An 11200-nucleotide genomic window follows, 5' to 3' on the forward strand; every position below is an offset into this window, starting at 1 on the left:
CTCCTTCTGTCGCTGTGGTTCCAGAGAGTCCTGCGGTTCAGAAGCCTCCGGCACAGCGGGAGGACAGACACCCTGCCCCCAGGTAATGTGAGATGGATCATGGGAAGGGGATGGGGAGAGCGTGGGGGCCCTGGGCTGGGAGGTCACATGCTCCCCCCTTTGTGTCCCTCCCATGAGTGTATCGTACCGGTAAGAAATGAATTATGCTTTTACCACTGCTGATCTGAGTGGTGTGTACTAAGGACTTGATTATGAACCCAGCTTCAGAGATAGGTCTGTACAGCTTATCTGGGGAGAGAAGATAGGAAATAAGGTAGGCAAGGTTAAGGCGAGAAGGAAGGACCACTGGGGACACCAGTGGAGTCAGCAAAGTCATTATCCACATGCCTTTTTCCTGTTACACTTTGCTCAGGGTGCTCTTGAAAGAGGAGTAGCATTTAGCATATGGCAATGACATGAGGAAGAAGCACAACTGAGTGGTGCACAGTTTTTTTTCCAATTTTTCTCTAGAATCTAGAGGCAAGACTTACGCTGGTCTTTGTGAGAAGGAGTGAATGACAATTAAACTCAAAATTAAAATGCGCTATGCTACTCCCTCCTCACCAATCCCTTCCAAATGAGAAAAAAAATCCAATTTACCCTGCCATGGCACTCCAGGAGCCAGTTGCTTACTTGAATACTATACAGGCAGGGAATTGGCTGACCCTGCAGGAGTCACTCCATGGCACCTATTCCTGTTCAAAATAAAATCTTAGATTTCTATAGAACAGGGGTCGGCAACCTTTCAGAAGTGGTGTGCCAAGTCTTCATTTATTCACTCTAATTTAAGGTTTCGCGTGCCAGTAATACATTTTAATGTTTTTAGAAGGTCTCTTTCTATAAGTCTTTAATATATAACTAAACTATTGTTGTATGTAAAGTAAATAAGGTTTTTAAAATTTTAAAAAGCTTCATTTAAATTTAAATTAAATTGCAGAGTGCCCCCTCCCTCCCTCGACCGGTGGCCAGGACCCAGGCAGTGTGAGTGCCACTGAAAATCAGCTCACATGCCGCAGGTTGCCTACCCCTGCTATAGCAACACATTATTAGACATTCACAATACGTGGTCCTAGATATAATTCATATTTCATCTTTCATTGGCTTTCTTCTCAACTATTGGAAAATTAATCTCCCACATCACTAAAATAAGTGAAAGTGAATTTTGCCTATTCTGAAAATGCTGAAATGTGCCAACTTGTGTTGCATGTCTGTAATGTGGACATGCTCACTAGTGACACTACACTTTCCAATAACATTATATTTGTGACTATGGCTCAGTGAAAATTAGGTTTGGGGTTTTTTAACTTGATTTAACAAAAGGAAAAATCCTTCACTTTGGGTAACTTTTTCCAAGACCTATCACATGGTTATTGAAAATGAGATGTCTATTTTGCCAGTGTTCAGAATTGGAAAATTATAGGCCAATTTTGTTGCTCTCTTGACATATAAGATTCTGATCACTAGACTTAATGTATTATAGTAAAATGAACACTATGCTTAAAAAAAGGGAAGTTAACAGAGTGTGGTAATCAACAAAAGAGAAGTGAAGGAAAAAGGCTGAAGTCAGGAAAACTAAAATCACTGCCACCCATTTCCTGTACACTTTAAAAAGCCTCAGCTTTTTCTGATGTCACATATCTGTTTTTGTCCATACCACCATGTGGTGAGAAGTCATCAGTTTTTGTAAACTGATGAAGGTCAAAAACCGGTCAATATTTGGATGGGAAACCTTCCAGAACAGCTGCAATAAGTGGTGGTTTGTTGGATGGAATGGGTGATATTCTTCTTTGAGTCAGTCCTGCAACCATGTTATAGGGCTCTGTGCTGCTGGAGGGACTGTAAAACTAGGAACCTGACCACTTGGAGTCTTTAAAGATCCCATGGCATTCTACATCAATGTAGGGGAATTAGTCCAACTAAGTTACCCCTTTGGTTATAATCTGATATGGCTTTCTTTTTTTCTATCCTAAATTGTTGTATACCATAGTGCAGTGGTTTTCAATCTTTTTCATTTGCAAACCCCTAAAACATTTCAAATGGAGGTACCAATCCCTTTGGAAATTTTAGACATAGTCTGCAGACCATAGATTGAAAACCACTGCCATAGTGGTACTATGCCTTGTTATATAGTTTCCATGTTCCACAATGTGATAAATACAGGAAGTGAACATGTTGCTTTACCACTGTTTTCTGGGTGTTCTTCTTCTCTTTTCTCATTAACTATTTGTGTTGGGCATCTCTTAGCTGCCCCTGTGTCTGTACAGGCAGCAAACTCAGGCCCTGAACAACAACTTTACTGTTGAAAGGGAATCTTCTGTTAATTAGAAATTTTCTGTAATAAGGATGAGAGACCATCTCCTAGAACATCTGGATGAAAAGGTTTCTGCTGTATATGACAGTGGACATTATTATATGAGAAAACACTATAATGCACAAGAATAGTCTGTTCTCCTTTAATGCTGCCTTCCCAGTTACTTTAAATTCAACTAAGGTGTATTCTCAAAGGCATTAGTAACCACAATATTATAGTTATGCAGCCCATTGTAAAGCACAGATGAACAGAAGTGCTACATTTGCATCCTGAGCCAACATACCAAATTTAAAATACAAAAAACAAAACAAGTACTGTAATAAGAGGGTCAGCTATACGAGGCAGTGGACCAGAGAAAGTAATAGTAGGGGAGTGTTTCCATTGACTTCAGTGCGTACTAGATCAGTCCCTCAGTGAGGGAAAAGTAAGTGATGAAGAAACTATGACAAAATGTGGCAAAAACCAAAGCCATAGCTTCTTTGTGGCACATTTCTTTGTGAATGTAGTTAATGGAATGGACTGTTGACACTTAAAAGTGAGCTATAAGGTTTTTTAAAAAGTGTCTTTTATTGCTGTGTTAGGGTGTATAAAGATGGTGTTTCGTCTTCTTTTAATTTATTTATTTACTTATTGCTTGTCTTTAGTATTAGAAATATTAGGTTCTGGTTTTCTGTTTTTACCAAAGGACTTGTATGTTAGTTGGACTGGGATGATGATACCACAGTGAAGTGAATCTTGAGTTTATAGCTTTCTAAATAGAGTGATCATACATCCCGTTTCAGCCGGGGCAGTCCCTTTTTCAAGGCTGTCCCAATTATTTTTGGCAAAAGTGGGCTTTTCTCCCATTTGCTCCTGCCACTTGATCAGTTGGCAAGAGCAAGTGGGACAAATGCCAATTTTTGTCAAAAAAGGGGGATACAGAAGAACATGCAGGGGGGTGAGTGGCAATGCCAGCCCCACACAGGGGGAGAGGCAGGGCTCGAGCTAGCAGTGATGTCAGCCCTAGCTTCACACAGGAGGGCAGGCAGTGCTTGGGCGAGCAGCAACACCAGCCCTGTACAGGGAAGGGGACTCCCGGGGGCTCAGGCTAGCTACACATGGTGTCCCATTTTCCCTTTGGGAAATATCGTCATCCTATTTCTAAATCTTCAACTGGGGTTGGGATGGTTTAGACTCACCAAGAGTTACGTCCATATTTGTTCACCTGTATTTCTAAATTCACTCATCATTTGTCACTTGTTGCAGGATTTGGCCAAATACGGGATTGTTGAAAGATGCTAAATTAACTTCATGCCTTGTCATCACTTTGTGGAGACCAACTTGAAGAGTCCTTTTCTGTTTTCTTCAGGATTTCAATTGCATCTTGACAAATATATTTTTCCTATAGTTTAGTTATTTTGTTGAGAGTTAATAATATTGTTACTGGCTACCTTTGTTTTTTTTAAAAAGGCTCATATTAGAATATTACCCTCAGTGTTGAGATAAGGTTCAGGGCAGAAGGGGGAAGAGAGAGAGACATTCTTTTTTACCTTCTCTCTTGGGGCCAGATCCTCAGCTGGTATAAATTGTAATAGCTCCATGTACATGTGATATTTTATACCAGCTGAGGATCTGGTCCTTGATTGTCACAAGGAATTGATCAGATGCATGTTACAGAAATGCAGTCGAATTAAGCATTAGACCTTCAGTTGCACAATTAAAAATTGTGGCCAAGCAAATGTACTGGATAGAAAAGACTTTGCTCATATTGCTTATCTTGTTGTCTCTGGTCCTTGAGGTGGTCTTTCAGGGGGAGTGGGGATGGTGGTGGGGGTCTCTACTGCCCCGTGACTGGCCTTTTTTTTTTTTTGTTAGCCCCTGGTCAGGACAGCTCTTGGCTGTGGCCTCTACTTAGGCCTAGTGGTCTGTTTAAGTCCCTTTGGGACATTTTTCTGGAGGCAGCCTGGTGCAGGAGCATTGTCCCTTCACTGTCCAAGGCATTTCTGCCTCCCTTCCTTCTCTGAGCTTTCTAATTTTATAGCTGGCCTTGTTTCCCCTATTGGTTGCAGCTGAGAGTGTCTGCCTTCATGATTGGGAGTTGTAGCAGCAGCATAGGGCTGTGGTCAGGCTGCTCACCTGTAGTCAGGAGCGGCACGGCTCCCCTCCTTCTGCTCAGTATGGGGTTTGTAGACCCGATTACGTATCCACCCCCTCAAGGCCGAGGCCCCACCTTGGCTGGCATATACTACCTCTCTGGACAGGAAATCGGTGTTATGGTGCAACCTTCCTGCCCACCGTTGTTGTATCCAAAAGGCACAAGGCTGTAGTGACAGGTACCACCTCATGATCCTTGGGTTTCTCTTCTTCATCACATTTAGCCAGACATGGGGTGCATGGTCTGTAACTAGTGTGAACTTACTTCCTAGGAGATAGAGAACCTATGGTACTATAACCCATTTGGCAGGCAACCACTCTTCTATCATAGAATACAATTTGTCCCAGGGAAAGAGTTTCTGGATGATATATATTATTGTGTGTTCTTTTCCATTGATATCTTGAGAAAGGACTGCCCCTAGCCGAACCTCTAATGCTCCGTTTGTAATATGAACTCTTTCAAAGTTCAGGCTATATAGCACTGGGTGTCTGCAGACTGTGGTCTTGAGTTCTTGGAAGGCCCTTTCACAGGTGGTTGTCCATAACACCTGTCTTGAGGCAGCATCCTTAGTCAAATCTGTTAACGAGGCTGCTACAGTTGCAAAATGAGGTATGAATCTGTGGTAGTAGCCAGCTAAGCCAAGGAAGGCACGCACTTGCCTTTTGGTCATGGTAGTATTGTATCCATGTAAGGCATGAACCTTGTCCATCAAGGGGCGGACTTGTCCTCCACCAACTCTGTGTCCCAGATAACAGGCTTCTTCCTTCCCTATTGCACATTTGTAGGGTGTGCTGTTAATCCAGGTTCTATCAGTGATCAGAGGATAGCAGATACCTTGTCCATATGGCAATCCTAATCTCTGCTGTAGATAACTATGTTATCCAAGTATGCCGCTGCATATTGGCTGTGTTGTTGGAGCACTCGGTCCATCAAATGTTCAAAGGTGGCTGCTGCGCCATGCAACCCAAAGGGCATGGTCTTAAAATGGAATAAACTGAGCATCGTAGAAAAGGCTGTCTTCTCCTGAAACTGGTGTTAAAGGGCCAATACCCCATTGTCAAATCTAAAGTGGTGATCTATTGGGCTTCTCCCAGTTGGTCTAAGAGTTCACCCACTTGGGGCATGGCGTAGGCGTCAAATTTAAAACTTGTGTTTACCTTCCTGAAATCTCTGTAGAAATGTAGTGAGCCATCTGGCTTTGGGACCAGCACAATAGGACTCCTCCATTCACTCTGGGACTCTGTCACTCCGAGTTCCAGCATGGTCCTGATCTCTTTCTCGATGGCTCCCCTCAACTTGTTCTTCTCATATTACCTCAATCTCTTCTCGTATTACCTTACCAGCTTCTCTATTAATACAGTGTTGTGTTAGAAACATCTTTCCAGGGAGGGCTGAGAATACTTGTAGGCCACCAGCTGAAGTGCCTGTTCCCTTTGCTTATCATTTAATTTCTTCTCAAGGATCACCAAGCCTTCTTTCAGGCAGTCTTTACCTTGGGGTCCTAGTTCCGGTTCCTCTGGGTGTGAAAAAAGGTTTTTCCTGGCTTTTCAGGGCTTCAATAAGTTTACGTGGCAGATTTTTTTTTTGTTCCTTTTTTCCTGGTTGTCTGAACAAGTAGTCCAGTCCCCACTTTCTTTATTACTTCATAAGGGCCTTGTCACTTGGCCATTAGCTTTGATTCCAAGCTTGGAAGAACCAACAGGACTCGGTCGCTTGGTTGAAAGACATGTATCCCTGCCCCTTAGTTATACTGTCATTGTTGTTCCAGTGCTTCCTTGAGGTTTTCTCTAGCATATGCCTCCATGGCCACCAGTCTGCAATGCAACTTTAACACATACTGTGCCACATTTTCAGCTCTCAGTGTTTTGGCTTTCCCAGGTTTCCCATACCAGGTCGAATATGTCCTTCGGTTGTCATTCTTATAGCAGTTCGAAGGGTGAAAAGCCAGTAGAAGCTTGGGGTGCAACTCAGAGTGAAAAGTAAGGCCAGGAATAGTTGGTCCCAGTGTCTGGGGTCCTGGGCAATGAACTTCTTGACCATCCTCTTAACGTCTGGTTGAATCTTTCTACTAGGCCATTTGTTTGAGGGTGGTACATGAATGTGTGCAGGGCCTTGGTTTTTAATAGTTCACATACTTCCTTCATCAGCCAGGATATGAAATTCATCCCCTGATCTGTCCGGACCTTTCTGGGGAACCTGAATTGTGCAAAGACTTTTAGCAGCTCATAGCTTTGCATTCATAGAATGTAATGGTATGGTCTTTGAGTACCTGGTTGCATAGTCCATAATGATGAGTATGTGCTGATGCCCTGAGGCGCTTTTTTCTAGAGGACCTATGTCAAGGTTCCTTCCCCACTCTGAACTCTAGGGCACAGATGTGGGGACCTGCATGAAAGACCCCCTAAGCTTATTCTTACCAGCTTCAGTTAAAAACTTCCCCAAGGTACAAACTTTGCCTTGTCCTTGAACTGTATGCTGCCACCACCAAGCATGTTAACAAAGAACAGGGAAAGAGCCCACTTGGAGACGTCTTCCCCCAAAATATCCCCCCAAGCCCTACCCCCCCTTTCCTGGGGAAGGCTTGATAAAAATCCTCACCAATTTGTACAGGTGAACACAGACCCAAACCCTTGGATCTTAAGAACAATGAAAAAGCAATCAGGTTCTTAAAAGAAGAATTTTAATTAAAGAAAAGGTAAAAGAATCACCTCTGTAAAAAGCAGGATGGTAAATACCTTATAGGGTAATCAGATTCAAAACATAGAGAATCTTTCTAGGCAAAACCTTAAGTTACAAAAAGACACAAAAACAGGAGTATACCTTCCATTCAGCACAGCCAATTTTACCAGCCATTAAACAAAAGAAAATCTAACGCATTTTGAGCTAGATTACTTACTAACTTAACAGAGTTTCTGAGACTGAATTCCTGATCTGTTCCCGGCAAAAGCATCACACAGACAGACAGACCCTTTGTTTCCCCCCCTCCAGCTTTGAAAGTATCTTGTCTCCTCATTGGTCATTTTGGTCAGGTACCAGCGAGGTTACCTTAGCTCCTTAACCCTTTACAGGTGAAAAGGTTTTGCCTCTGGCCAGGAGAGATTTTATAGCACTGTATACAGAAAGGTGGTTACCCTTCCCTTTATTTTTATGACAACCTGTAAGGTCAATTCCCACTCTTTCAAAGCGGGTCTCCACCAAGGGGAGAGATACTAATGAGGCCCATGGGATTCCCTTGGGGACGTCAACTGGCATTCAGGACAGGAGTTGCAGAAATTCTCAACTTACTTTTAGCCAGGAGTCTTCAAGGCTCAGGTCAGGATCCTAGACTGCATCTTTTCTTTCCCTAGATGCCCTGTGCATGGGGTCGCGTCTGCCAGGTGCAGCAAGTCACAGCGATATATGTGAGGTGCTAGCAGTTGCGTCCTTATCTCTTGTGTCTGCTTGTCTTGGTCTATGTGGTATAATAAGCCTGCCTTGAGGGCAAAGTGTGAATACTGCCAGGCATTTAGGGGGTCTACCTCTTCTTCATCCACCATGGCTGTTACCTGGGAAAGCCCACGCTGAAAATACCGAGGGCAGGGCAGAATGCAAAAAGGAGAGCAGATTCTCCCAAAACAGGTGGTTAATGCTGAAGTTAGACTCACCAACCAGTCACAAACTGTGCTCCCAATTTCCTATACTGGTTATCAGGAAGCTGAAAAAAGAAATCACATGGCTTCCTTTATTGCATTCCAGTTCTCTGATTCCCAATCAGCACATAGGTCCAGTAAAGTGATAAGTTATTAAAAACTCTGCTCACTATACAAAATGTTCTTCTGACTCCAAAGGACAAACTACATTACCAGATCAGTATTGGTTTGGCTCTTAACCAAAATACCACACTGACAACCAATCCTTTAGTATCTAAAACTAAAGGTTTATTATAAAAGAAAAGAACAATAGGGAATTGTTAAATGGTAAAGCAATCAGATACATACATAAGATTTCAGAGTCCATATATCAAATTCTTAGCAGCACTGGTGAGTTTGCTGGGTTGAAAGTCCCCCTGGAACATATTCACAGCTTGGATGGGTCATTCAGTCCTTTTTTCAATGCTTCAGTTTGTAGAGAAGTTGATCCAGAGGTAGGAAGCAGGATTGAAGACAAAATGGAGATGATGCAGCTGCCTTTTTATATCCTTTGTCAGGTGACTTATACTTCCTTTATCCCAAACACAAGGTTTGCAGCACATGGCATGGAAAAGCCTTAGAGTTCTCTGTTGACAAGCATGCCCCTACATGTTTCACTGACTCATAAAGTGTAGCCCCTGGCTTTTTTCAATGGGTTCATTGTACAGCTGATTTCCCTTGATGGGCCATCAAGCAGGCTTAATGCTGATGCGTGCCACCCAGACACACTGCACAAGTTTGAAATACAAATATACCACACATATTTATAACTTACAATACAAAGATGATGCAAACATATAAACAAGATTATCATACTTGGTAAATCATAACATTTTCACTGATACCTTACATGGCATAACTAGGAAGATTCATTGCAACTTTATAATGTTGGTATCAATAATATCATAAAGCGTCTCACATATTCCGTACAGCATCACAATGGCTACCCGCTTGAAGGTTCAGCACATGGTCTCATAGTTCCTTTGTCCCACTTGGAACTACAAGAATACAGTTAGCTTTTCCGAATCCAATTGCAGTGGGGTCGGTGTGGATGGCCTTTTTCAAGGATCATCAGCATCATTGGTGTCAGCTCCAGCATATGTGGACCTATTACGGCCACAGAGGGGCTCGCCTCTGCCACCTCCCTCCACTCTCTCTCCTAACTACCCATTTTTCCTTCTGAGATTTTCTTTCCTCTGGTCAGGAGGTAGAAAGGTCAGGATCCTTTAAAGAGGAATAAGATGCTTAACACTTCTTCTGGGGTGTCTTCCTTGAGTTCCAGGGCTAGGGGAAGCTTCTGAAAGAGCTCGGGGAAATATGGGCAGTCTCAACCTAATATAATGGGGTACGAGTAGGTCTGTAGAGACGCATACCTTCATCTGGTCTTGGTGCCCATCACACTCAGTCTTATTGTCCTGGTGGGATACCATAAAACATCACCATGGATACATTTAATAGGGCTTTTTCGCTTCTCAGGTTTCCTTGTCACCTCAGCTATCCATTCTCAGACGAATGTCTGGTCACATCCCGAGTCTACAAGTGCTGGAGTCTGTTGGCTCTCTGCTTCAACTGGGATTGTGAGTTTCTCTGAACTTTTCATGCAGGCCCTATTCTTGCCAGTCCAGACCTGCCTGAAGTTAGACTCCATGTAGGGCAGTCTCGAAATAGGTGCCCCTGTGGTCCACAGGAGCAACAAGTTATCACTTCTGCCCCTTGTTTTCTAGTGGCTCTGTCACCTTCTTTCTGGGTTTCGGTGGGTCCTTGCACCTGTGCAGGTATGGGACAAGGAGTTGGCAGGGTATTTAAGGGTGCGGGTTTCTTGTCACAGGGGAATCTTACCCTGAGGTGCACCCCTGTCTCTTTTGCTACCCATTGACTAGCCAGTTGCCTGGGCTTTCCTGGGATTTATCCAAGAGGGACCACCACTTTTGGATCCCTGGCCCATCTCCATCTCCGTCCGTATCTAGAGCTGTCATTTCCTCCATGGCAGGTCCTCTAATGGCTTAAGTAACCATATGGTCTTCCATGAGGCTGGTGGCCTCAGCTAGGGTGACCGGCTGGTGCCTACAAGCCTAATCTTGGCATCGGGCGGAAGGATCTGTATGAATTGTTTTAGGACCGCGAGTTCGGCTATCTGGGGTCCCATGTGGGTTTCTGGTTTTAAGCAATGCCAATAGAAATCCTTAACCCTTTGAGCGACTGTCCGAGGTCGTGCCTTGCGGGGGTAGCTTTCACTGTTAAAACACTGGCAGTAGGCTTCTTTGTCTAGGCCTAGCCTGTTTAATGTGGCTCCCTTCACCTGATTGTAATCTTGGGCTGCTGTGTTGTCGAGTTCCTGGTATGCAGTTTGGGCATCCCTGATGGGTGGGGTGGCAAGGCAAATCACCCACTGAGCCTGGGGCCAGTGTGAAGCTGTGGCCACCCTCTCAAAGGTTATCAGGAATGATTCTGGGTCATTGTTGTCATCTTAGGGATAATCAGGGCTGGAGCACTTCCCTGATTAACGATGACACGTTTCCCATAATAGCGGGACTCTGAGGGGTAGTGACTGGTACTAGCCCTGCAACCTGTTGTAACGACTTGCTGATGGGCTGCCATCTGCTCAAACAGCTGTTGTTGCCTCTGTTGTTGGGTTTGTGACTCTGCCAACCATTCCAGTATCTGATTCATCTCCATAGTCATCTGGCATATACAGGAGAAGAAAGAATGAATTTTAAAAAATTATTTTTCTTTCCTTCTCTGCAGGGACAGTCCAGAGCACAAACCCTACTTCTAGTACCACGTTGTCACGGGTTCTTGAGGTTGTCTTTCAGGGGATCTCTACCACCCCCTGACTGGCTATCTTTGGTTAGCCCCTGGTCAGGACAGCTTTTGGTCCCTGGCCTCTAATTAGGTCTGGTGATCTGTTTCAATCTCTTTGGGCCATGCTTCTGGAGACAGCCTGGTGCAGGGACATTTCCCCTTTGCAGTCCTAGGCCTTCCTACCTTCCTTCTCTGAGTGCTCTCCTTTTATAGCAGACCTTGTTTCCCCTATTTGTTGCAGCTGAG

This window comes from Caretta caretta, chromosome 2, assembly GCF_965140235.1.
Source record: "Caretta caretta isolate rCarCar2 chromosome 2, rCarCar1.hap1, whole genome shotgun sequence".
Lineage (NCBI taxonomy): Eukaryota > Metazoa > Chordata > Testudines > Cheloniidae > Caretta > Caretta caretta.